The sequence below is a fragment of the Ascaphus truei genome, unplaced genomic scaffold, assembly GCF_040206685.1.
Source record: "Ascaphus truei isolate aAscTru1 unplaced genomic scaffold, aAscTru1.hap1 HAP1_SCAFFOLD_584, whole genome shotgun sequence".
Taxonomy (NCBI): Eukaryota; Metazoa; Chordata; class Amphibia; order Anura; family Ascaphidae; genus Ascaphus; species Ascaphus truei.
The window spans coordinates 143214-171055 of NW_027456916.1; the positions used below are offsets into that span (position 1 = coordinate 143214).

At 44.2% G+C, this 27842-nt stretch overlaps 1 protein-coding gene across 2 annotated transcripts in view; it reads right to left on the bottom strand.

The window, feature by feature from the left end:
* The window catches only part of LOC142485397 (uncharacterized), a 108541-nt gene that overhangs the window by 14574 nt on the left and 66125 nt on the right, over positions 1-27842 (bottom strand). For both annotated transcript variants that reach the window (XM_075584413.1, XM_075584415.1), the window contains exon 2: positions 452-640. The gene's annotated coding sequence lies outside the window, so the exon portion shown is untranslated. The remainder of the gene's footprint in view (positions 1-451; positions 641-27842) is intronic.

Below are 27842 nucleotides of genomic sequence, written 5' to 3' on the forward strand. Positions count from 1 at the left end.
AATGGGCAAATGCATTATTATCCATATGTGGATAATAGTCATTTTGCCCATTACTGTATAGTATGTGTAAGGGGGGTGTATTTAGTTATTAATATTGTTTATTATTTTTGGAGGCGCAACACTGTTACCGCAGGCCCGCGGGTACCCCGGGACTCCCGCTTGGGACCCCCGCACTCCCTCGGGGACCCCCGCTTGGTGAGCCGGGGACACCCGCCGGCCTGTTGTATGGGTACATCAGTGATTAGCTCTTTTCTGAAAGGAATTACACACGGTATTGGGGTAGCCAGCCAGGCTTCAACTATATTATATCAGGCTGGCTACCATTACCGTGACACTGTACATCGGCCCCTGGACACTGCTTCTCAAGTATCTCCTATATTAATGATCGGAAGGTCCCTATTGCAGTGAAACAGATAAGAGTGGTGTTATAACATTGCCCAGCAGCCCTCACCTCTCCAGTCAGCAAGTAGATAATTTCCAGAGTGTGATTCAAGTTCTTCTTAGTCATCTGCTTTATGTCATCAGTGAGTTACTCAGATTCTCCCACAATGGGCTCTGGTCCTTGTGGAACTGTTTAACCATGTGGTGACTACTGCAGTTAGTGACATATATTGTACTTATCCTTCACAGCAACAATATCCTACAAATGGGGAGATAAAGGGAGATGTAAATGACACCATGCAGTGAAATAAAAGCATAACAAGGAATAAGCACATCATCTTTCTGTGTCACCCTGGGAGGGACAGATGCAATGGACCGAGTGTCCTGTCTGCATCACACTGGGAGGGGCAGATGCAAAGGAATGAGTGTCCTGTCTGTATCACACTGGGAGGGACAGATGTGAGGGACTGTGGGTCCTGTCTGTGTCCCCCTACAGTGGGAGAGAGGAGCAGATGTGAGGGACTGTGTCCTTTCTGTCACCCTGCAGTGGGAGGGACAGATGTGAGGGACTGTGTTTTTTCTATCTGTCACCCTATAGTGACAGTAACATATGAGTCACCCTAACGTTTCTAAACATCTTAAACATAGAGAGAAAGTTCTAGATATAGTTTTGAAGCATCTATAAAACATATGTGCTTTAAAACATAAAATTATTGAACTTGATGATATTTAACAAACCCTTTTTTCTCTAACAGGAATGTTCAAGTGAGCTTGCAGTACTGTGGACTTCTTAATGAAGAAGTACTGCACCGACACACTTTATTCGAGCAAATACCCGGTATGTACCTGGCAGATACCTGGAATGCGCCACTCCTCACCTCTAACAAGCCCCGTTGCATTTGCCTTCCCAGCCTGGGTTCATGCCTGGCTGATGGGCGGCTGATCTGTTAAATGATAATGATTAGGATTTAATAGGCTGCAATGCTTCGCGTGTCTACCAGATGGCATAAATTCATGAATTGTAATGCAGTATATATATATATACTGTGCAGTATTGCAGCCAGCGGGAATAAAATGCTTCAATCCCTGCTTGGAAAATAACTCAATGCACTCGGGCAGAAAACAGTCACAAACCTCAATACACCCGGGTATACCCGAATTCGTGGGACTAGCCAAGCTCGAATAAAGTGTGTCGCCAGTGTAGTAATGCACTAGTATCCCTTGCACCATATGTGTATACAGATGTAGTCAGTTATTACAGTTTTCCACTGTGGCTAATTCACTGTGCAGATGTTCTTATATGTGACTCTACCTGTAGGGAGAATGGAGTTTGTCTTTTCTCTGATGGTCTAGGCATGTAAGGAGTTAACTTTTGTTTCTTAGCAAATGCTTACTGTTACAATGATTACTGTTCCTGTAATAGCCTAACTTTGGTGGAGCCCAAAATGGGTTAGGTCTAATAGATAGTAATAACTCACTGTGCACTCTTTGTTGGAATATTTGATGTACCATGACCTACTGTATGTACTTTAGCAATGGTTATTGGATACCTAGCATCCCAACACTGTAGATGGGTATACACTTGGCTTAGTCCTTCTGTGATACGCGTCGCCATCTTTTTTAGTATCCAGATTTCAGATCTACCTTTTTATTTTTTATTATATACCTAGATGCAGCAGCCATTATTTTAAGGCATTACGGCGCCGTTTTCGTGTGCGCTGCTGTACTCCATGCGGTATTCACACCGCATTCCCGTGTTCACGTTGCCCTCACACCGCCAGGTTTACCCGCGTTTTACAGCTGTTGATTTGTTTTAATTGAATGATTTCGAATTTCTTTGCGTGCAATTCTTCGCGTGTCCGACAGGTGGCAGAAATGAATGAATTGTAATGTACACAGTTCTGTCTGTGTAACTGTGTCCATTTGCAGGTGTTTTTAAAAAAACCCAGGTAAAAAACAAGTCTACCACAGTGGTCCATTGTGATTCGACCTTGGTCCTTGAAGACGTTATCAAATGTAGGTGCTTCATAATAAAAACTTATAAAACTCAAAGCTGTGTGCTTTTTTCTACATTCCTACACTATCCTTGCACAATTGCTGACTGAACTGGGTACCATGTGTACAGTGTTCACTATGAATCTTTGAGGAATTCTGCAATCAAACAGACTAAGAGAACAGTCTATACAAGGGTTTTGAGTAGCTTTTCTATTAGCACCTTTACACTCTGTGGTGGATTTTTCACTTCATTCACTAATAGATCACAGTTCACGTTAACCACTTTTTTCTGAGATATTTTTTCTGTAATTTGCCTTAAACATATTGTTTTATATAGTTCACATATTTTAGGACATTGTCACAAGTTAGCGCCGTTGCAATCGTTGTTTCTTTTACCATGTGTACAACCTGACTGTAGTTATTCATTTTTAATATTTTCTCCAATTAATGCTACAGCAGATAACATGGCGACTGTAGCAGAAATATATGAATATTTCATTTCAAACTACGATTTTTACAAATTTTCACCTGACGTTCATGGTTGGAAGCGTTCGATAAGAAAAACCTTATTTAGCGATCAGTTCTTTTTTTTTGGATTGCCCCTCCTGCCAGAGATACAAGAGGGTATTGGGGTGTGGTCCCTGATTTTTACAGTATGTTTGATCATTGCAACTTTAAAAGGAGAAAGGTCGGGTTTAATCCATATAAAATTCGTCAATCCCAATCCAGCAACGTAACAGCGCCGACACAAGCACCAGCTTACAATAAAGTTCCAACCGTCAGTGAAAACCTGGTGAACGGCAATCCTTGCTACCTGTCCCTGCCGGAATACCTGCAAAATTGACAGCCTGAGCCTGATTTCACATACAGGTACCAGCAAGCTTGAATGTACCAAAAAGATTTCCAGCTTCATCAGCTGTCAACTTCAGGTGTAGCAGGCCACCTATCACCTGTCAGCTATAATGCAGACTATGGGAGTGCCAGTGGCTCATCTCCACCCGTTTGGCAAAGTTTATAATGAAGGTAAATACAATGTACAGTACAGTATTAAGTTTAAAGCTGCAGTTCAAGCTGCCGTTTAAAAATATATATTCTTTTACATTACATTATGTGCATCAGTACAATATGCACACAGACAAGTGATTAGCTACAGTAAGCTGCAGATCGGTCCGTTTTCCTGTAATCAATCGCTTTGCTCAGGGTTATTTAATTGAATTAAATTCTTGCACAATTATTGAAAATGTAGTCCTGCAATATGATTGACTGAGCAGTTACTACAATAGATACAGTTGTTGGACAACTAGAGAGAGTGTGGGGCTCAAGAGCCAGAGTCTATCAGAAGTTTGTTCTCATCGTACAGACACACATGTACTGTAGGATATTGCTTGAACTGCTGCTTTAATTCCCGACTTGATGCATGCGCAACACTGGAAATAGCAACTTTTTTTTCCCCAGAAAAGAAACTTTGACATCAAGCTGAAAAAGGCAGAAGGAGGGATTTCGATGGACCTCTAATATCGCTTTTTTAAAACGTTGCTTGCGCATTGTTAATCTGATTTAAAAATCCAATTAGGCTAAACATTTAGAGTGACAGTGCAATTTTTATTGATTAGGAAAGAATAATTGTGAGCTTTATAGAAAACCTTATACAGTATGCTTGCATGTGTAATTAACTGTGCTAAGAAATGCCAAAAATACAAGTGTATATCTTTTATTCTATACTGTAAAGGTGCGACCACGAGTATTCTAAAACTTGCCGTGGAAACTCTGGGGCAATCACCAACAATACCCCAGTAATGCTGCAACATTGTCTGTGACATTTTCTGCATTTTCTGTGACATTTCAGTTTGAATGGGACTGCCAGGGACCCCTGCTGTGTTAATCCGATGGGCTATTAGTCTGTCTTCAGAAATTTCACTGAAATGTTGGCAGCATTACCTGGATACTGCCCCAGAATTTCCAAGGCAAGTTTTAGAATACTCGTGGTCGCACCTGTATGTATTTATTATTCAATACTTTCAAAACGCATATGCGTGTCATCCCATTTAGGTGCATGCGTGTGTGTGTTTCGTTGGAACCTTGTTGAAACGCATATGTGTGTCATCACATTTAGGCGCATGTGTGTCTCGTTGGAACCTTGTTGAAACGCATACAGCATGGGGGCTTTGGCGAGAATAACTTCTCATTCAATGCGAATTTCAAGTCTGATAAAAAAAATAGACACTTTTTTTGTTTTGTTTCTCGACATGGGCTTGCATAACAATTTTTGCTATTCTTAGAATCAAATCACTAGCTTTTTAATTCTACACTAGTCATGTATACTGTACTTTATGAGGTGAGTGGCATAGTGTACATTTTATTAGGGGGTGTGGAGTTCAAAACATTCTGATGACCTGTTCAAATGATTTCTTTGAACTAATAATCCTTCATACACACCCCTTCCCCCCCCCACACACACAAAGGCTAAAGTTTCTCTACTGCTTATAGACACCTCCCCCAAAGCCATTCATTTGTAATTGGAGGCTTTGTGGCTTTGTGTAATCTTCTTGCGGCCGGGTTTACACACGCATGCGCACGTGTGAAAAGCCCTTCTTGGGGCTTTGGCGAGAATTACTTCACATTCAATGTGAATTTCAAAAGTCTGGGGAATTTATTTTTTTCTCTACATGGGCTTAACAATTTTGTAATGTATACTGTGCTTTATGAGGTGGGTGGCATAGTGTACTTTTTATTTGGGGTGTGGGGTTCAAAACATTCTAATGACCTGTTCAAAAGATTTCTTTGAACAAATAATCCTGCATACACACCTCTTCCCCCCCCCCCACCCACCCACAAAGTTCAAATGATTCTCATGAATTTAAAGAAGGAACAATTTTATTTGTGCAGGAAAATCATGGAAAAATGAATAATACAAAAATACAGTAGGTCGCCTCTTCTTCCAAATTTACAATCTTGTCTTTATCTTCTTCGTAATGGCTGCATTGCAGGCTGTAGTTCTTTTGTCATTGAGAGAGGGGGGGATTAGTGTAATTTACTGACTGTTGCTACAGTATACACACAGTACAATACTATTGCACTTGTCTCCCCGCCCCTTCCTGTAGTGCTGCAGCTCTGAAAAGAAACAAATAGTGCATTAAAGGCATTGAGTATTTCACAATATTGGACAATTACTACTGTCAAACTATATACAGTATAACTATAACAAGTTATGGATTGGAGCACTGTGTCTTACCTGCCAGTATTGGGGGGAGGGAAGGGGGGGGATTTCCAGCACTTTATCTTCACCCAGCTCCAGACATGCACATGCAAAACAGAAATAGAAATAAATGATTATACAGTACCAAGCATTAAAAACATTAAACAATTTAAAACAAACAGGTTTTTTTTGTTAAACAATTTTCAATACATTTTCAAATACAGTACAGTACAGTACACTTCAATCAAACAGAAAAGTAATTCGGAAATTGGCTGGCCTTCCAGGGAACAGCCCTTGTATGCCTCAAAAGGCCATTGATGGTATCTCTCACAACATGAGTGTTAACATTAAAATAACGCTGCACTTCTTCCAAAATTGTGTTCCTTAAATTTGCCGGCAGAGCATTCTTGGTTTTATTCCCTTCATAATTTACATTGTGGGTCCACTCGCTGTACATCTCAAAACTGATGGGGTGTTTAAAGATGAACAGGGCATATTTCTGGGCTAGACCTACACTTTCGATCTTGTATTTCTCCCGGATGCGCTGGGGCAGTTCTCTCAAGATGATGTCAGGGAGCGGAACAATCCTGGGTGCTGGAGCGGGTGTGCTTCTGACAGCAGGCGAGGGTAGGTGGTCTGGGAGGATGCTTTCCTCCTGTTGTGGGCTTACCGGGGTTGTAATTTCTTGTTGTGGCCTTACCGGGATTGTCATCTCCTCCACCAGAAGGGCATGCATGTATTCTGCAGGCAGAGGGGATGAGCGTGGAGGGTCCCGTTGTGTGCTTGGTGTTGGAACCGTGAAGGTAGAATAAGGCGCCCCCAGGCCACCCTCCTGCTCCTGTGTCGGACATACAGGGGAAGGGACTCCAAGCAAAGAATAGATCCCTGTGATGTTCCTCTCCATCTTATCAATACGCCTATCCATATTCAACATGGTCTCCAAAAGAAGATCAATCTTTTGCACCGATGAGTTGTCAGGGATTTCGACACAACTTAAACCATTCAGCATGCGGGCGAACAAGCTGGATCTGGTGCGAGGAGTGCTGTTAATGGGTGCTGGAGCAGATGAGCTGGGGGTTCCCAGCAGAGCAGCATCGGGGGTGGGTGCTGGAGCAGGTGAGCTGGGGGTTCCCAGCAGAGCAGTGTTGGAGGTGGGTGCTGGAGCAGGTGAGCTGGGGTTTCCCAGCAGAGCAGCATCGGGGGTGGGTGCTGGAGCAGGTGAGCTGGGGTTTCCCAACAGAGCAGCATCGGGGGTGGGTGCTGGAGCAGGTGAGCTGGGGGTTCCCAGCAGAGCAGCGTTGGAGGTGGATGCTGGAGGTGACCAAAGCCTTTACTTTAAGTATATGCCAGCCATTTTCTTCTTCACATAATAAGGCCCAGGCTTCTTAGCCTTTGGAGTCTTCAGAACGTTTTCTTTATTCTCCTGTCGCTTTTGATTTGGCTTAGAAACAGTTTACGCCTTTTGCTTTCTCGTGGTCGGCACGGCAGAAGCAAGCAAGTTCCTGCATCCGTAGAATGAGGGTTGATCCATGGATGCAGATGGAAGAATGCACAATGCAGTATCTGGACAAGAGCAAGTTCAGATAGAGATCAGTGGGAGGCTATGCAATTTGTGTCACCTTTTATACACTGTCTCCCTACAGGTATTTGAATATTTTCACGGGCATGGACACGAGCTGCATGTGTTAAAAGTGGGCGTACTGTGTATTAAACCTGTCGAGCAAGGCTGAGGCCCATTAAATTAAAGTATAAATACACCATCCATTTTGTTGATTCAATGCACATTGAAGATACATCGAATACACATCAAATACACATTCCTCTGCATCGGTGCTTTTAGAAAAAAAATCAAGCACAGAGGAAAAAGATTTCAAAGGATCTCAGTATGAGAATACAGCATATGTACAAGAATGGACACGGCATTTTTCAGATACAACGCTGGTTAGTTACTTCGGGCCTCGATTTAACAACAAGCGCAGTATGTTATCATGCCCATGGTAAGGCAAAAAGTGTAAAGCGGAGTCCCACAGTCACAACAAACTATTTTTGTTTTCTTTACTGTACAGTATGTACTGTAATTACACTATTACTGGTAAAATGCATTAGTGTGTTTTACAGAACTTTTTTCCTAGCAATTATTTTAGAGAAAAAAATGTGTCCTATTACTCTAATAACATTTTGCATGCATGTATAATATTTTATCAATTTAAAAATTCTTGACTAACCAACCTATTCTGCTCGGCCGAATGGTTTGACCTGCTCTACCTGTTTCTACAGTGGTGGCCGCCTTCAGTCTACAGCGGCCGCCTCCACGGTTATTTTTAAAATGCGTTCAGTCGCGGGCTTTTTTTCCCTTTCTTTCCAGCGCTGCAGGCGCTTCCTTTGTTCAGCGCCATTAGCGCTGATCGGGAGAAATGGCCGCGCGGTCGCAAGATGCGGCTGGCGCGCGGCCAATTTTGGCGCGAAAATTAAAAAGGCAGGGAAAATTGCGATTAAGCTTTAGATTAAGCTTAGCCGCAACAGTATGTCATTGTCTGGCCTGCTTCGTCAAAGGAGAACGCATCTGACTCTATTCATGCAAAATTGTGTCGGCGTCTATCCCCGGGATGTCTGTTTGGGCTAACCATGGGGCCCATACTTTTAGAAATTTTGAGCCAGAGTCGTTGACCCAACTAGTCAACTGTTCCATCTGGCAAACATGCCAAATTCTGTTCCTGATTTTGGGTATAGCTGGCAATTCCGGTTGTTGCCACACTGCTGCAATCTCGCACCTTCTCGCGGTTGCAAAATGTGCGACCAATTTGTGTGTCGCATTAGACACGCCCTGTATCCGCCTGCCCACTAGGAACAGCCACGGATCCAGGGGGATCTATTTTTGTATTATTCATTTTTCAATGATTATCCTGCACAAATAAAATTGTTCCTTCTTTAATTTTATGAGAATCATTTGAACTTTGTGTGTGTGTGGGGGAGAGAGGCGAGTAAGCTAAACTTGTCCTGCATTTGTTGACGCAAATTCTGAACCACCACGGTCAAAATAAATATAAATAAAGCTAATTTATTATTAGTTCAAATAAATCTTTTGAACAGGGTTAGGGTTAGGGTTAGGGTTAGGGTAACCCTAACCCTCTTTTGAACAGGTCATCAGAATGTTTTGAACTCCACACCCCCATATAAAAAGTGCACTATGCCACCCACCTCATAAAGCACAGTATACATTACAAAATTGTTAAGCCCATGTCAAGATTTTTTTTTTTTAAAGGTTTTTTCCCCTTCCCCCCCACACTTTTGAAATTCACATTGAATGCGAAGTCATTCTTGCCAAAGCCCCAAGAAGGACTTTTCACACGTTCGCATGCGTGTGTGAACCCGGCCGCAAGAAGATTACACAAAAGCCTCCAATTACAAATGAATGGCTTTGGGGGAGGTGTCGATAAGCAGTAGAAATACTTTAGCCTTTGTGTGTGGGGGGGGGGGGGGGAGGGGAGAGAGGGGGGGAAGAGGTGTATGCAGGATTATTAGTTCAAAGAAATATTTTGAACAGGTCATCAGAATGTTTTGAACCCCACACCCCAAAATAAAAAGTACACTATGCCACCCACATCATAAAGCACAGTATACATGACTGTAGTGTAGAATTAAAAAGCTAGTGATTAATTCTAAGAATAGAAAAAATTGTTATGCAAGCCCATGTCGAGAAACAAAACAAAAAAAGGGTCTATTTTTTTTATCAGACTTGAAATTCGCCTTGAATGAGAAGCAATTCTCACCAAAGCCCCATGCTGTATGTGTTTCAAGAAGGTTCCAACAAGATGCATGCACCTAAATGTGATGATACGCATATGCGTTTCAACAAGGTTCCAATGAGACATACATGCATGCGCCTAAATGTGATGAAACGCTTATGCGTTTCAACAAAGTTCCAATGAGACGCATGCGCATTAAATAAAACAGTATGAAAAGAAGAGCAAGCCTACAGTAGCAAGTTGAAAGTATTGAATAATAAATAATACATACCGTATAGAATAACCCTAACCCAAATTACAATTACACACTTGCATAACTGTACGGCAATAAAAGACAGGTTGAATTGCTACAGGGTATTACATTTTTAAGACAACAACTCGCGATCGCCCACTTTCGCAATTTTCTGCACCCGATATAAACACGCGTTTTAAGGCGGTACCGATGGAAGAAATCGCGCACCATCACATCGGTATTCCGAGGTATAAACCGCGTGATTTGCTAATATTATGTCCGCTGCATCTGTAGTCCCCATTAAAGTGTTGATGTTCATCAATGACACTCGAGTCGGCCATATTTTTAACATCCGTGTTTGAAAATTCTACAGATAATGCCAATTTGTCTGAAATATCTGTTTTTACCGATATTTTTCTGCAATATGTTGGTTTACTATGAACATTGTATTTATGCTTATTTCTAACATCTACAGGCTAGGTGGGTTATAAAACAACTTTCATGTTACTAAATGCATCATCTGCCTGTCTGTTAGTTACAATCGAAGTACATTTCTTCCATATATGATAAAATGTACAGATTTAGTTTTTAATTTTATTTCTGGTTCTTTCTAAAGTAGGTAATAGTGTAGGTCATATCTATGACATCACAATAATTTTCAACACTACGGTACTTTTGGGTTGATTCACTAAGGTGTATGTGGATATAAAGGGGTCACTGTCATTTGTTTGGTGCCCCTTGATGAAGGCTTGATCAGGAGCCAAAACATTGAATAAATTCTGCAAGATCTGTTGAGTGCCTGTGTTATGTAACCTATAAATAATAAGCACAGTATTCTGACATTCTGCACCCATTCTCTAAATATGACAACAATGCTGAAGTTGCGAGTGCCCTGCAATAGTTTTTATATAGATCAGTGTTTTTCAACAAGGGTTCCTAGGAAACCTTGGGTTCCCCGGGCATCCGTAAAGGTTTCCTGTAATTTTCTGGTCATTTTGAAAATGGTACCAAATACAGAAGAATTTGCAATGCATCTGATCACAGAGTTACTATTAGAGATGGTTGGGGGTTCCTCCGAATTTCACTTAGGCTTCCTTAAGCAAAAAAATGTTGAAAACCACTGATATAGATAGATGGATATAGAGAGATCTCAAACAAAAAGGATGGCACTTACGTAAAACTGGCAATCTTGCATGAGTGTACTGTAAATATATTATAGGAAAAGCAGTCACTCATGAACTGTTAATAATGAAATATGATTTTTATTCCATAGATCAACATTTCGGTCGCATTGCATATCTTGAAAAAGAGACCGAAATGTTGATCTATGCTCCAATCAGTATAGCAGATCAGGACAAGGCACTCACAAGTTAAAGTTCGGAAGCAGGGTGCTGGCCGTCCACGTGTCAGCAATGCCATACATCTGATATAGAAAACAGGACAGGCACTCTAAAATCTAAATTTCACCTTTGGATTTTGGAGCACCTGTCCTGTTTTTAATAATATACATCACACAGTATCAGTATCTGCTGTGTGTCAGTGTTACAGTGTGTAATATACAAGTATACATTTCTTACCATTATTTATCTTTCTCGGAGGCCTTCCAATGGGGTCTGTGACACTCCTTCCTGTGTTATAGGACCACCTTTGTTAAAGAGTTTTAAAAGGCTCCTCCTACCAGAGATTCCAAGTCATAAATGTAGTGAAGCTGCAGAGACTTTCCTCAAACGCCTATTATATTAGAGCACTAATATTGTCCTCAAAAAAACAAACAAACATAACTCTTATCAAGACCCATCAGCAATGGTGAAACTCCCAGGGGGTAGCCTGCAGAGATTCAATATTAAAAATGGCACAAGACAAGGATGCCCCCTATCCCATCTCCTCTTTGCACTGACCATAGAACCCCTGGCGTCCAAAATTTGAGATAATGTGGACATCCAAGGAATAGAAATTGGATATAAACAATACAAGATATCTCTATTCGCAGATGATACTGCTGCAACCCCTTTTATTCTAAAACATCACCGCATTTTTCCTGGGGTTTTTCCCGAATGCGACGCACTTCACCGGGTGCATGCCGCATTCATGTTGCGTTCTCAGCCGCGGGTCATGCGCGGTTGATGCGCGGTTCATGCGTTTATTGAGAATGGTTCGGATTTAATAGGTTGCAATTCTTCGCGTGTCCGCCAGATGGCAGATATTCATGAATTGTAATGCACATGTGCTTCAGTAATGTGTCGACTTGCAGGTGTTTAGTTTAAAAAAGATACCACAGTGTGCTATTGTAACTTGGCCTTTGGACTGAAGGAAGAGGTTGCAAAAATGTATCAATTTAGGCTTTCCATATTAAAGAAAGACAAAGACCAGTTTCTGTTATTCTCCACACCCGACAGAACGTATGCGTATTTATGCAACAGATGATTAATGCAACAGATGATAAGATGGCAACAGTTGTTCAAATTTATCAGTATTTTAATCGAAAACTATGACTTTTACAAATTTTCGCCAGCTCCTCATGTGTGGAAGAGTGCAATAAGGAAAAGGTTATGTAGCGATCCATGTTTTTATCGTATTGATTATGAATTTATTGGAGGGTATTGGTGTGTATCACCGGCTTTTTCCTGTATCTATGATCATGCAGACGGCAAAAGGCGAAAGGTCGTGTTAAAACCAACTAAGAAACGACAGTCGCTGCAAAGCAATGCACCAGCACCAGCACCGGCTTCCAATAATGGTCCCACCGTCAGTGACAACCCTTGCTGTCTGTCCACGCACGGATACCTGCCGGCTGAGCCAGATTTCACGTGCAGTTTCGATCAAGCTTGCATGTACCTAAGCGATTTCCAGCCTCATCAGCTGACAACAGGTGTAGTAGTCCCGCTGTCAACTGTCAACGTGTCTGATCAAGAATACTGGACTGGCAGTGGCCCGGCGCCGGCGCCAGCTGATTGGGAAATTCTATGGTGAGTAATGTTGCCGTATTTTTTTATTTTGAAAATATCAATATCGGTGCGATTCAAAAGTCAAGCGATTCTCCTGTAAGCAATACACTGGCGACACACTTAATCGCAGTGCGGCCAGATCCGCAAGCCGGGAGATTTCCCGGCTTGCTAGTGGCCGCCCCTCGGCGTGCCGCGCGTCACCGACGCGCGGTCACGCGTCTTCGGGAGCCTGCGCCCCCTGCACGCGCGTCCAGGGCTCCCCGAGGGAGCCCTGGTGTCCCGCGATGTGGGGGACGGCGGCAGGGGGTTCCGGGGGACCCGGCGGACCCGGCAGCGGTAGGGAGAGCGCCCCGATTGGAGGGCGCTCTTCCGTCACCCTCCGGCGCGCGCCAGGCTACTGCTGCGGCCAAGAACGGGCAAATGCTCGAATAAACTTGGCCGCAGCAGTATCATTGGCTGAGCGGCTTCTACAGTAGATACTGCACAATTGGTGAAAAGCTAGGTGCATGCGCATTGGAACCTTCTTGAAACGCATATGCGTGTCATCACATCGAGGGTAGGCGCATGCGCATGTGAACAGGAGACGCCCCCCGAGAAAATTATTGGTGGGACTGACTGGGAACTTCTTTAGGGGACTGACCATTACAGTAAAACTTTTTTTTTTGTTTTTCCTCAGAAAAGAAAACGAACGGCAAATGGAGGGATTTCGATGGATAATATCGCTTTGTGTAACAATGCCTGCACATTGCTGAATCGGATTTTAAAAACCACGTACCGGAGTCTAGAGTTTAGTGGCCGTTCTTATTGATTAGGATAGAATACCTGAAACAGTATGCTGATGTTTTCCGATCGTACAGTATACAATACAATACTTGTTTATATATACTGTGTAATAAACCCGAAAAAAAATAAAAAGTATGCATTTATTCTACAGTACCCCCAACATCTGTGTGCTGTATTACAGTACATACAGTATGTGTCTTCTATACAGTACCAGTACATACTGTACAGTACAGTATGTGTCTTCTATATTTTTTAATACTCTTGTGATGTGCAGTACTGAGCATGCCTACAGTATACAGTACAGTATGCCTGGACAGTAGTGTACATTCTAGAAACACCGTATTTTGTTACAGTATCAAAGGAGCCAATGGAACAATTTAAAACAAATCAACATGTTTTTTTTTTTTTTTCAACCAAAGATTTGTATTGAACGCATGGTACAGGCAAACAATTCTCTAACAATACACTGTCTTATATTTCTGTAACCAAAGCGCCACTTTTTTCCTATACATACAAAACCAGACTTACCGGGGAGACTGACTGACGTACGAGACAATACGCTAAGACAACAGGGGGGGATGGGGTGAGGGGAAAGAAAAAGGGGGGGGTGATTTGCCATCGGAGGAGCTGCCACCTCCTTGCTGTGCTGTGTGGACCTTGTCAACTACGAAGAGACCTCCTTCCGTGGCTCATGGCTCTCTCGCTGATCCCTGAGAGCCCCTCCGTCCGCCCTGCCTGTCTCTAGGATGTCAAACGACGGAGCCCGCACATCCAAGGAGAACGCGTGTTTGACTATCACAGCAATATGTTGGAGGTATCTACCCCATGGATATCCGTTTGGGCCAGCCAAGGAGCCCAAGTTTTTAGAAAATTTGTGTCGGTGTCATTAACTAAACTCGTCAACTGCTCCATCCGGCAAACGTACCATATTCTGTTCCGAATCTTTGGGATACTGGGTAAATCGGGTTGCTTCCACAAAGCTGCGAGTTCGCATCTTAGAGCTGTCGCAAAATGTGCAATTAATTTGTGCTCCGATCTGTTTAGACCCCGGGTGCGCCTGCCCAACAGAAACAACCAGGGATCCAAAGGGACAGTGTGTCCGAGAATTCTCTGTAGCCAATTTGTGATGTCCTCCCAAATTGGGGCCACCTTTGCGCAACTCCACAGCATGTGCAACAGGTCAGCCTGTTCCCTGCATTGTTTCGGGCACAATGGGGGGTAGTCTCTGACAAACTTAGCCAATCTCGGCGGGGTGAGGTACCACCTCATTAGGACCTTATACGCGTTCTCCTTTAATGTGGTGCATATAGAACTTTTTGCCGCCGCCAGTACAATAGTGTCCCAGTCCTCGTCCTCTAAGGTCTCCCCTAAGTCCTCCTACCACCTAGTCTGATAACTCAGTTTGAAGTCCTCATCCTTCGCAGGACAGACCACCTCTCTACATATGCTAGAAATTAGTCCCGAGGTGTCTGTTCCTCTTGAACAGAGCTGCTCAAAATTTGTGCGCTTGGGGCGTTTTGGTATTTTAGTGTAGAACGCTCTAATCTGGAGGTATCTAAAGAATTCCGAGTTTGGCAACTCTTTTTCTGTTTTAATGTGCTCAAAGGTTTTGATGGACAAACTACCCTCCAGATGTAAGAGCCTCGTGAGGCCCTTCTTCTTCCAAATTTAAAAATCTTTGCTCTGCAGACCCGGAGCGAAATCAGGGTTACCCACAAATGGGGTCATTAATGAGTGTCGCTTGGTAAGCGCACCCGTAAATCTGCTGCCCTTCCACACCGCCAACGAGCTGCCCACTGCGGATAGCGGGAAACTGAAGGTCCTGTACACCTTTTTTGGTAGCCAGATTAAATCCTGTAGCTCCACTGGGGAACAATACTCTTTTTCCAGCGCCACCCACCTGCGGATGCTTGGGTGTGTGTGCCACTGTGTAATTTGAGCTAATTGAGCCTCTTTGAAATACGACAACAAGTCAGGTACCGCGAGACCCCCTCTGATCGTAGGCCGAATTAGAATACTACTTTTAATCTGTGGCTTCTTATTACCCCAGACAAATCTCACCATAGAGGCCTGCAGACGGAGGATCTCATCCCTGGCCACTTGTACAGGGAGAGTTTGGAACAAGTACAGAATTCTGGGGAGCAGATTCATTTTTAAGCACTGGATTCTACCAATCCATGATATTCCATATCTCGACCATCTCCTGAGGTCCTCCTTCAGAGTCCTGATCAGTCTGGGGTAATTTGGTTTATAAAGGGCGCTATAATCTTTCGTGATGTTAATCCCTAGGTATTTAATGTGGGAGGCTTGCCATCTGAAGTTGAAATTTATTGCGATTAATTTTACTGTGCCCTTGGGAGGTTAATATTCAGAACTTCTGTTTTTGACTGATTGACCTTAAAGCCGGATATCTTATTAAATTCCCCCAGCATACTGAAGACATTTGGCAGAGAGGTAAGGGGCCGTGATAATGTTAAGATAACATCATCGGCGTACAGGGCCACTTTATGTGACTCCTCCCCAATTTGAATCCCTGCTATATCGGGGCTGAAGCGCAGATGTGCTGCCAAGGGTTCAATGCATAGTGCAAAATGGAGGGGGGACAGGGGGCAGCCCTGCCTGGTGCCACTTTTTAATCGGGAATTCTTCCGACGGGAAGCCCTGGTGTCTGACCTTCGCCGTCGGTTCCACATACAGAGCCAAAATGGCGTCTATCATTCTCCCCCCCAGGCCATACTCCCCAAGCGTCTCTCTCAGATAGGGCCAATCTATTCTATCAAAAGCTTTCTCGGCGTCCAAACTAACCACCAAGGATGGGATATTATTCTTTTTTGCCAGATCTATCAAATCAATAATCCGCCTGGTGTTGTCTGCCGCCTGTCTGCCGCATATAAACCCTATTTGATCAGGATGGACCAGTTTTGGCAAAACCCAATTAAGCCGGTTCGCCAGTAATTTGGAAAAAAAATTGATATCCGAATTAATCAGAGATATGGGCCTATAGCTTTTACAATCGGCTGGGTCCTTCCCTTGTTTGTGCATCACTGAGATGGACGCCTGGAGCATCTGACCCGGGATAGGGGCACCCTCCAGAAATGAATTAAAAAGCCGCAAGAGGTGAGGAGCTAAAATTTTACGGAATTTTTTGTAATATAGATTGGAAAAACCATCAGGGCCTGGGGCCTTGGATGGCTTCAGTGTCTTCATAACCTCTAAAAGCTCCTCCATTGTGAAATCTTCCTTTCCTCTCTGCGTAACCTGGGTAGTTTTGCCCCCTCCAGAAATGTCCTCAATCGCCTGTGAGTGGCCTCTCCATGGGAGACCTTCGTCCCATCATAGAGGGTCGCATAGTATTCTTTGAATTCCTCCACTATTTTTTTGGGGTCAGAAGTAAGGTCACTGTTCTTTGTCCGAATTGCCTGGATACGGAAGTTTTGATCTCTCTCTTTAAGTTTATTGGCAAGCAGAGTATCTGACTTGTTCGCTTTCTCAAAGAATTTCCGCTTGGACCAGGATATCTCCTTTTCAGTGCGGGAGGTCAGCAGTAAATTTAGTTTTGTTTTGGTATCAAGCAGCCTCTGTAGAGTTGAAGCTTGTTTGTTTTCTTTATGTCAGGCAGATAGGACGGCCAATTCCGACTGTAATTGTTTAATTTTAGCGTCCTTCTCCCTTTTTCGTCTGCTCGCCAATCCAATGTGTTCTCCGCGGAGATTGGCCTTATGGGCCTCCCAGAGGATGGAGTGTGAGTCCACACTGCCGACGTTCTCTTGGAAATAGTCCCTGATTTTGTCCCCCACCTTCAGCTCAAACTCGGGGATTTTTAACAGTAACTTGTTAAGTTTCCAGTTCGCTCCTGGCCTGTCTAGCCTAAAATCTGTGCACCGCAGCTCAATTGGTGCGTGATCTGACCATGAAATATCATGGATACCCATGTGGGAGATCTGAGAGACCATTCTGTTCGACACAAAGAGGTAGTCTATCTTGCTGTATCTGTCGTGTGGGTGCGAGTAAAAGGTGAAACCCTTCTCCCCTTGATATTGTTCCCTCCAGATATCTATGAGGCTGCTGGCCTTAAGCCATCTAGCCCAAGCTGCCCGGACCGTTCGTTACTTACCACCTCCCGGAGTGCATCTGTCCAAGACCGGGTCCAGGGTTTGATTAAAATCCCCACCCGCCACTACGCAGCCCCGGGCCAAGGTTCTAAGCAAGGAGAAGAATTTATCTAAGAAGGGTTCCGCCGGATCGCTAGGGGCATATACATTTGCCACTGTGATGGTTTGGCCCTGTAATTCCCCCACTATAATTATAAACCTGCCGTTCTTATCTTTTTTTACAAGGTTAACCTTTAGTGGCAAGCGGTTGTGCAACAGAATTGCCACACCTCTCTGTTTTTTATTGGCCGAAGCCGCAAACCACTGCGTGTACCTCCTATCGATGAACTTCGGGGAGCTGGATTTGGAAAAATTAGTCTCCTGTAACAGTATAATGTCTGGGTCATATCTTTTATAATTGGTCATGGCCACTCTTCGCTTATGCGGACTATTGAAACCCTTCACGTTATGTGATAAAATTACAATATCCTTACCCATGTAGATGAGCCCTGAGCTGAGCTTGATCACTGACTAACACGTCATGAATAGGTATCTTGAGCGAGGTTGTCTCCTGTTGGCTGGTCCACTGCCGCGCCGTGCTTACTGACTGCAAGGGGGGAACACATAGGAATGCACACAAGGGAAACATTGAGACACAGACGCAACAACATAAAAATACAGTAAAAGAACAATCGACGACTGTCTGGGGTCGAACCCCTCCTGTCGCCAAATCTGCCCCTCCTGGGAGTCCAGCCTGGGAACAGCTCCGGATGATCTTCTTCCCGCCGCTAGCTCCCATGTCCGCTGGCCCAGTGAGGACTTTCCTGAGCCGCCTGGGTATAGGCGCCCCAGTGCTCGGGTGGAGACCCATGACAACGGTGGGCAAGGACCCCAATCCTCCCTCCCCCCCTCTACAGAAACTAACCTTAACCTAGAAATAACCACTCGGAATAATGCGTACCCCCTCTGCCCCCAACCCGCAGCCGAGCCACAACTAACCCTCTAAACAATTGACCGACCTAGCAGCCCTCTAACCCCTAATAACTGTCTCGCTTGCCTCTGACATCCCCATTTGACCCCCCCCCTCTGACTCCCCTCGGGAGGGACTCTCTCCTAGCGGCTTTAAGACTCTCATATAGCTTCCTCTCCTATCCTTTGCTCCCTCCTTCGTATTTACCCAAAAACCCTCCCCTCCCTGACAGCCTAGCTCTTTGTTCACTGCCTCATCCAGCCCCCTCTCGCCTCTTCGTCCTCCATTCCCCTTCTAGGGAGCCTATGCCTTCCCATGACTATATTCTACGTCCCCCCTCTCCTTCTGTCCCACTTATCCTGCTGGCGCGCCCGTGGAAGACACATCCCCCGGCATCTGCAAACGTGCCCGCTGCTATGGGCTTCCGGGCCCCCTGCGTCCCCGCTCTATCCCCCAGAGCCGACACGCAGCCTTCTGTCCCAGGCCGTGATTATGTCCGTGTTCTTCCGTTGTCCCTGACCTAATCTTGCGAGAGCCGAGGGATCCCGTCGCCGCATGCAGACGTCAGCTATCGGGCCGCCCCTGCATCCTCCAAGATGGCTGCCTGGTCACTTCCTGTGACGCACATCCGGACGCCGCCATTTTCCTGTAAGAAGCCCGCAAAGACAGCCCGATCTTCCCGCCATCCACTCTTCTCCATCCGTCTGCATCAAGCATGTCACCCTTGCCATCCGAGACCGCCATCTTGCCCTTCTGCGTTCCACTGACAGCGTCCATCTTTTCCCCTGATTCAACATCAGGTACGGATTATACAAAGTTTTATTTTGGCCTTAGTCTTTGTTGTAAAGGGGTGGCCGGGGGCTAGGCAGTCTCTGTATCTGCTCAAGCCTCCTCCTGCTGCCGTGGGGCAAAACCGTGCATGGGGTTCAAGTACTCAGGTGCTCAGGGCAAGCTGTATTAACTGAAACCTTTAAAACTTTTAGAACTCTTTAAAACAACAGCCGGCCATGTCCTTTTCCCTCCCCTTAGTCCTCATCACTTTCTTCTGCCTCTCGGTTCTTCCTTGATTTCCCCGCCTTCTGCCATCCTTCCTCCGGTGCTTGTGTGCTCCGTGGGCTCATTGGTGGTCCCTCTCTCACACACACACACAGTTTGTTTAAGAAGTCCTCCCCTTCCTCGGGCTCCTTCATGGTGATGGTCTTCCCTCCCTTCAGCACCAGCAAGCCAAATGGGAAGGTCCATCTATATCTGATCGCCCTTTCTCTAAGGATTCTTGTGATGGGCTGCAACCTGGAAAAAAAGGATTACCGGCGCCAAAAAATAATGAATAAATGTCAATCAAATCCAAACCATACAGTGTGGAGTCCAATTAAAGTCCTTAGATGAACAGATGATGAAAAAATATACTGACGACTCTCATCATAGACCGTGCAATATGTAAAAGAGAGAGAAAAAGAAACAAATTATGGTGCAGTATGCCAAATGCTGTTGACATAAAAACAGGGCAAGCTAACAACACATACAGACAAGACAGACAAACACAACCACACTAGCAAGGCTAAAAATTAATACAAAGCTATTTATTAACACAACTAATGCTGGGTTCCGGAGGATGACTCAGACACCAAAATCCAGAGGGGTAAAAATGAAACCCTACTCACAAGACCCTGGATGGGCAAAATCAGTTTAGACTGAAATCGCACTGATGCTCTCCAAAGATGGCGACCGGAGCTCTCTCACAGGCGTCCCCACGTGATAGGGGTGGAAGGTGAGTCACACGAACTGCGGGACTTCCGGGCGGATATGACGTCACGCCCCGCGATGCTCCCAATGCGATGCGATGCAATGCTCCCAATGCAAGTGTTCCTCTCTCACTCCTCTTCCCCCACGGCTTCACCAGCTGCTACGCAGTGTCCTCCGCGAACCAGATATAAGCTCTGAAACATACGAAAACTTCCCGTTTTCTTATGTTTTAGAGCTTATATCTGGTTCGCGTACTGCTTTTGCCCATCCAGGGTCTTGTGAGTAGGGTTTCATTTTTACCCCTCTGGATTTTGGTGTCTGAGTCATCCTCCGGAACCCAGCATTAGTTGTGTTAATAAATAGCTTTGTATTAATTTTTAGCTTTGCTAGTGTGGTTGTGTTTGTCTGTCTTGTCTGTTATGTGTTGTTAGCTTGCCCTGTTTTTATGTCAACAGCATTTGGCATACTGACATTTATTCATTATTTTTTGGCGCCGGTAATCCTTTTTTTCCATGTTCTTTGACTGACTGTACGGTCAGTTTTCACCAGGCTGCCAGTTGTTTATTTTTGCACTTTTTATTCTACTAAGTATACTTTTTATTGTTTTTTAGCGCTGTTTCACACCGTCTTTTTTTGCTTATGGGCTGCAACCTTCTTCTTCTGTTGAGGGTTACTGGGGAGAGGTCTTGGAATATCTGAAGGGAGGCCTCTTTGAATCGGAAGGCCCCTTCTGCTTTAGTGGAGCTTGGCTATAACATCACGGGGTTGCTCTGTTGCCACCGGCCTACTCCGGAGGGCCCGGTGGCAACGGTCCATCAGGAGCTCCCCTTCTGGAAGCTCAGGTAGGAGCGAAGCAAGCCAACGTGAAACAAATCCTTCCACATCTGTCACTACTTCAGGGATGCCGCGGACCCTTATATTATTGCGGCGATCCCTGTTTCGGCATCTTCTTGCCGGTCAGCCAGGTCTGTAATTTGGGTCTGAAGATAGGCGGATTTCTTCTCAGACTTCTTAATTGATTTCGTTGTGGCCGCCATCTTTACCTCCAGGGCTCCGGTTCTTTCACCAATCGTTTGAACATCTTTGCGGAGCTCCTGGATCTCCGCTTGCAGGAGGGTTTTTAAATCTCTGTAAAGCCAATCAAAGTCGCCTATGCGGACCGGCCGTTGTTCCGGGCCCTCCGCTGTGTCCTCCTCTCTCCCTGACTCTGAGCCGGCATTTGAAAGCGGCGCCATTTCTGCCCCCGCTGCCCGGGTGCTCGGGCGGTTCATGTCATTTCTCAGATCGCCGTTGTTCTTCTTTGCGCTCTGCGGAGCCATCCTTAGTGTGTCTATTCCGTGGATAGGGCCAATTTGGGGTTATTAGGCTGTTTTTGAGTGGTTAAATCAGGGTTTTATTCGAGATGGGGGACGGAGCTCAGTGCCTACACATCCAACCACCTCACCATCGCGCATGCGCCTCCATCAACATGTTCTTTTATTGGCGGAGTAAGTACGAAAACATTTATTTACAATGTACATACATAAATACATTTATGTACAATGTAAAAACATTTAAAGTGCACAGCAATTCAAAACATCAACAGGTGTATGGTTTACTGCTAGTGAAAACATTTATGTACAGAAAGTAAAAACATTTACAGCACCTGTTATTAAAAAAAACTCTTTATTCATAAAATATACAAAACGCAACATCTCCTTTATTTAAGTACAGCGGGTCAAACATTTACAGCAGTCAGTCAGGCCTGCACAACTCCAGTCCTCGAGGGCCGCAAACAGGCCCGGTTTTCAGGACAACCTTTGAAAACCGGGCCTGTTTGTTGCCCTTGGGGACTGGAATTGTGCAGGTCTTGTGTACATTGTATAAAAACATTTATTTATTAATACAAGTAAAAACACACAACATCTCCTTTATTTAAGTACAGCAGGTCAAAACATGTACAGTACAGCACAACAGTATGGTCTTACCTGTTATTAAAATAAAAAACCTTTATTCAAAAAATATACAAAACAAAACATCTCCTTTATTTAAGTACAACGGGTCAAAACATTTACATTGGGATGATGTGCAGGTCAGTCGGGCCTGCACAACTACAGTCCTCGAGGGCCGCAAACAGGCCCGGTTTTCAGGACAACCTTGAAAACCGGGCCTGTTTGCGGCCCTCGGGGACTGGAATAAAACATTAACCAAATATTTACAACAGTTGCACACTCACGCAAATGCGTACCCCACCAGATTGTCCTTCCATGGTCGATGCCTTGCATGGCGCAAAATGCCATTGATGCAGTCTCGAACGCCTTTCATTACAGGATCTGTAATTGCAAAAAAGCGCCGCAATTCATCCAGAATGGTCTTTCTTAAATTGTCAGGAAGCGCCTTTTTTTCACGATTTCCTTCGTAGTTCACTTTGAAGGCCCACTCGCAGTACTTTGAGTAGGATACGTGGTGCTTAAAAATGAACAAGGCATACTTGTGGGGTACCCCAGCACTCATCACCCTATACTTCTCCCTGAGTGCCGATGGCAGATCGCGGAGGATGATGTCGGGCACCGTATCGATGCAAGCGAATATAGGTTGGGTTCTAGAAGCGGGTGTTCTTCTGTGAGCGGGTGTGCTTGTGGCGGCGGGTGAGGGTAGGTTGTCTGGGAGGAAGCTTTCCCCCTGTCTTGGTCGCCGTGTTGTCTTCTGGCGTGGTCTTGACGGGGTTGTCATGTTATCCTCCTCCTCAACGGCATACATGTACACAAAATCTTCTGGTGGACGGGGTGTGCTTGGTGATGGAAGGTGGTCGATGGTCCCATCCATCACATCCATGCCACCCTCCTGCTCCGGCGTCGGTGATACAGGGGCATGAACACTGAGCAAATTATGTATCCCCGCTATGTCAGCCTCTATCTTCTCCATCCGTCGATCCATCCGTTGACCCATATTTAGCATCCGTTGGTCCATATTTAGCATGGTCTCCAGAAGCAGATCTATCTTTGCCATCACAATAGAGTTCCCGGGGATATCCACACTTATCACATTCAGCATCCGGTCTAACGAGCTGCTTCTTTTGCATGGCGTTCTGTGGACATCTGGGTGGATGGGTGCTACGGAGGATGAGATAGGGGTTCCATGGAGAGAAGCGGCAGCGTCGTCGAAGAAGGATGGAGGAGGTGACCTGTGGATTTCCGGGAGAGGAGAAGCGGCAGCGTCGTCGAAGAGGGATGGAGAAAGTGATCTCTGGATTTCCGGGCGAGAAGCGGCAGAGTCGTCTAAGCGCAAAGGTGAAAGTGACCCGTCGAAGAGCACTGGCGAAGATGGCCTGTGGGTTTCCGGGAGGGCGGCGGCAGCGTCGAGGACGAGTAGTGGAGAAGACGGAACCGAAGCACACCACGTCAACAGCGCATATCCTTGAGCGCGGTATCAACTGGGAGAAGACGCCAGCGGAGTAAGTGCGGTAACCGTGTCTCATTTTTCCCCCACTGTTTTTACTGTGTACTGTATCTCTTAAACTAATTGTCCTTTTTTCCAATGACAGAACGCCAGACTTCAATCCGATCGAAATGGTCTGGCATCAGCTGAAGGACCATATCCGGAAAGTGGTGAAACCTTCAAAAAAGGATGAGTTGGCGAAAGGCATACTGAGTTTTTGGAACGATGTACTCACCGTGGAACGCTGCAATAAATATATTGACCATATTGCGACTGTGTTGCCCATTGTGATCGCGCGTAATGGGCAAGCATCAGGAAGGTAGAATGGTATACAGTAGTACTGTACTGTAGTATTGTAAGTACAGTATGATACAGGTAAGTATGGCACAGATTTTTTCTTTCCTAGTAGTCAGAGTATACAGTAGTTCCAGTATAGACTAGTTTGACACTACTAACTGCCTACTGTAGTCCAATGTGGAGTAGCTATACAGTACACAATGCCATAATACAGTATGCACCTAACTGCTCAATATTTTTCTTTCCAGAGAGAGCAGCACCAGCCAGCTGGTTGCAAAGTATTTAACAGTAGTCACAGTATACAGTAGTTCCAGTATAGACAAGTTTAACAGTACTACACATCACACAATGCCATAATACAGTACGCACATAACTGCACAAATTTTTTATTTTCTTGTCTTTTCAGGAAAAAAGGATGGACTGGGGGAGAGGGGGGTGGTGTGTACAGTCTGAACTGTTTGTACAGTCAAGTGTACAGTATATAAACAGCAGTAATGATGTACACAAAACCGCTCCTCTCTCAATGAACTACTGTACTGTACACAGAATGAGGAAGAAGATAAAGACGGAAGAAATTATATTGCTATTTATATATTATAAATGATATATTATTAAATGATATTATTATCAACGTGCATTATTCATGTTTATCCACCGGCCCTCAATTTCAATCTGCCTTTCCTGTCTTGCCTTTAAATTCTTCATGGGCAAGCTACCCAGCTACCTGAACAAGCTCCTCACCCCTACCACTTGCAGCACTTATCACCTGAGATCAGACTCCAAAAGACTATTCATGGCTATTCCCAAGGCTCAACAAAGTATCCGGACGTTCCTCCTTCTCCTTCCGTGCACCCCAAAACTGGAACAACCTACCAGAGACTCTCACATCCACCACCAATTTAAGTTCTTTCAAATCTAAGGCTGTCTCACATTTTAACCTGGTCTGTAACTGTTTCATACGCTCATAATATATATTTTCTTTAACTATGCACGCAATGTCTTGTATATAATGTATACCCTGTTCATTTATGTAACTGTACTTGTAACCATGTATTATTTGTTTTGTTTGTGCCCAGGACATACATGAAAACGAGAGGTAACTCTCAATGTATTACTTTTTGGTAAAATATTTTATAAATAAATAAATAAATAAATGAATCAGTTAATGGTTTTTTTAACTCTCATTTCTCACAATGCTGTGCAAATTAGATTTACATATCAAATTCGAGAAGGGATTTTTTCAAAGCGTTACCGCAAACAAAGCCTCAAAGGGTTGGAGGGGGGGGGGTTGGGTGAGTCATGCGCAGTAATCAGCTAGCTCTCATCTCAAAGAGGATTACACGCAGGCGCAGTGAGATGACTGACGCTCGGCTAGGGACGGATTAAAAACACAATGGCAATCTTCAGAAAATTAATGACTGTGGAGGTGTCTGTCGATAAGAGTTTCAAAATCTTGAGCGAGCATTGTGTGTGTGCGTGGGGGAGGGGGCTACAGGGAACAGCTGCATGAAGTTCAAAGATAATGACATACTTTAATTTCAAGAGGCAGTTCATCATAATTTGATCCCTACACCCCCAAATACAGTACTTAAAAAGCACACAAATCAACCATGTACAGTCAAACGCACAGGGTCACAGTCAAAAGCTACAGCACAGATTGAATATCGTAATATCAAGATGGTTTTTGCAGGCTTGTGGAGAAAATAACAATTAAAAAATTAGAATAATTTTTTTTTTTTTTGGTCACTCACTCAAGCAAGCAGTGGTGGGCGAAGTTACAGGCGTATGCACAGTAATCACCTGCTGTCAAGCAGGAATGTCATTGAAACCAGAAAGACACACGTTCAAAGGAATGGTGTGGGAGAGATGTACTGCATTGTAGAGAAGATAAGAAGTTGAAATACCCTACAGTGCAGTTAATTATCCTGAGCGAGGGGAGAGCGCTGTAAATGCCGAAATGTGACACTGTTACAGTACTGTACACGCCTATGCGTTTCAACAATTTTCAAATGAGACATACTGTACAGTACAGCACTGCAAATGCATGTATAATGTAAATATGCAAATTTACAATTACAGCGCGCGCACACACAGACTGTGTACTGACGTAGGTTGAACCGCGAAGGTATTAGACTTCCAAGACAACAGCTCGCAAACACCCCCTGAGTTTTTACACAGCATTGCAGTATTGCAGACAGCGAGAATAAAATGCTAATATCACGAGCGCTAAAATAACTCAATTCACTCCGGAGCAAAAAAAAAACGCATCTGACCGGGATTATCAGAGACTCGCGGATCTAGCCGATTTAGACTCAGGGCGGCCGCCACTGTATAATCCTAACACTCTCCCAATCCCAAATTTCCCTAATTAACCTCCAAAAAGAACTTATGGACTTCGGTAAAATATCAGGATACAAAATCAATAGTGATAAATCCGAAGCATTAAACTTAAACCTGTCAGAGGTGAAACTATTTAAGCTAAATTTTAATTATCGATGGAGCTCCTCATATATCAAATACTTGGGAGTAAATGTATCGAGGAACTACCAGTCTGAGTCTAGACCAACACAACAACCCGGCCCTATTTCGAAAAATCAAACATGACCTAGACAAATGGGAAGGCTACCAAATATCATGGATCGGGAGAATGATCTCGATCAAAATGAACATACTCCCCAGATTGTTATACTATTTCCAGACCCTCCCGGTCCACATCCCTGGCTCAGAATTGAAAAATATCCAGAAACAAATATTTCATTTTATCTGGCAGGGTAAAAAACCCAGGACCGCCAGGTCAGTTTTACTCTCATCAAAGGGGAGAGGAGGCCTTGGAGTCCCACACATCATAAGATATTATCAAGCCACCCAGCTACGACAGGCAGTAGTATGGAATGCCGATCCAGACAAATATTGTTGGTTAGATATAGAATCACAATACGCCGGCACGCCTTCTCTGCCAGCATGCCTTTGGTCACTGAACAGGGGAGATATGCAAACTAGCAAATTTAAACATAAGCTCACAACCACTAACTCCCAACTCATTCCAATTTTCAAAAATCCTAAATTTCCTCCTGGTTGTGAACCCAGACAATTTGACCAATTCACAGAAAAAAAATTTCAGAGCTGTTAGGACCAGTAGGTCAGGCCAGAATCTGCACTTGTGTTAAGCATCCATGTTGTCTGTTCATAACCAGTTAAGATTCTGTGGTCAGCCTTTTGCTGAAATATAATTCCTAATGCACTCAGTTTCTGCCAAATTACATTTCCTTTCTTCCTGCTCAGGATATTGCTAAGATACTTTTTGTATTGTCAGTTTCCTGCTCTTTTAGTTAGAATATAATAGACTGGTTCTATGAAAGAGGCAAAATCGTATAACTTAGTTGCTAGAGATTCAAGGTCTCTTTTGATAACAGACAATGAATAAGCTATGTATTCAGACATTGCTTGTATTGGGAGAAACACGTCCCAAAATCATGCCACTAATATATCCTGCCCCTAAATCACGCCTCTAATCAAAGCTACGCCCAAGACACACTCAGGTTACGCCTATGTTATGCCTATGTTACGCCTATGTTACGCTTATGTTACGCCTCTAATCAGTATCTTCTTTTTCTGGTATAAAAGTCATTATCCTATGAATAATAAATTGAGACAAAGGATTTAAAACCTGGCTTGCGTTACATTTAATTTCTTTTGTATTCCCGGGCCTGTAAGTTCATCAAAAATCGGAGATAACAAGTGGCAGTGCGTGAAAGCTTCCCGGGGGAGTCTGCTGCAAACGGTGCAGATGTGTGTAAATCCAGTCACAAGGCCTTAAGCTTTCTTGGCCGAGGAAAGGTTCCTCTCAGTTCTGAAGCCTAGGCAAGGAAAAAGGTTTTCCTTCAAGAGTAATCGCAGACCTGCTGAGTTTAGGGCAGTTCCTGAGCTACCAAAGATTAAAAAGCAAATATGAAATGACAGAACTAAATGTGTTCAAATATCTCCAGATTCAACACTTTATCCAAAATCTATCCCCAACATTGGAATTTCCCCCTCTCACTAGTTTT